A 970-nucleotide genomic window follows, 5' to 3' on the forward strand; every position below is an offset into this window, starting at 1 on the left:
CCTCTCTCTCTCTCTCTCTCCCCTTCCCTCCCTCCCTTCCTCCTTCCCTCCCTCTCTCTGTCTCTCTCTCCTTCCCCCTCCTCCCCACAGGCACCAGTGAAATCCCAGGGTAACAATTCATAAATGTTCTTGTTGCTTCTAAACCAGGATTGAAAACACCGCAATCAGTACTTGGCCAAATTGTGACGTGTGTGAGGTTTGTTTCTCTTGCCTCACTTCTTCCTCTTCCAGTCCCTTATACCTCCACATCCTTTCCTTCAGCCTTTGGCCAGTATTCAGACTCACTGACCTCCCTCCAGGGAAGGACCCTGTTCCATACCCCAGTACCAAAACATTTCCATGTACAGTACTCTGTCCCGCGTCTTCAACTCATTGCTCTATACACTGATAATCAGATAGGCAAACTCACAAAAATGTGATGGTGTTGTTTATAGGGTTTCCTACTCTCATTTTCTCATTTTTATTCTTACTGACCCCTCTTGGAAAATATGCTTTAAACCCAAAATGCTATGGTAAGCTATGTACTCACCAAACATTCACTGAGCACTCGCTATTTTCTGTGTTATATAATCCTGATGTTCCACGTAGGAGTGAAATGGAGCTCTGATTCAAGAAGCACACAGTCAAAAAAATTTTAAAGAAAGAAGCACACAGTCTAATGCAAACAAATATGTATAAAATTATTGTAATACAATCAAATGGTAGTGGAAGTCTGGGTAAAAAACTCGAACAGAATTCAGCTGAGGCACACTGACAACCAATAACCTGCTCCAGTTCATACAACTATGAGTAGTAGAATTGAGATTTTAAACCCAAGGACCCTGGCTCCAGTGCTTGTAGCCATGATCATTCCATGATAGTTGGAATTGTCCCTAAGGAAGCCAATTATTTTGAAATAAAAAATAGCAAAATAATTTAGAAAATTTATTTCATTATTTTCATAAAAAGAAAATTTAATATATATTGAACC

Source organism: Fukomys damarensis, unplaced genomic scaffold, assembly GCF_012274545.1.
Source record: "Fukomys damarensis isolate Sample0158 unplaced genomic scaffold, DMR_v1.0_HiC HiC_scaffold_5, whole genome shotgun sequence".
NCBI classification, from domain to species: Eukaryota; Metazoa; Chordata; class Mammalia; order Rodentia; family Bathyergidae; genus Fukomys; species Fukomys damarensis.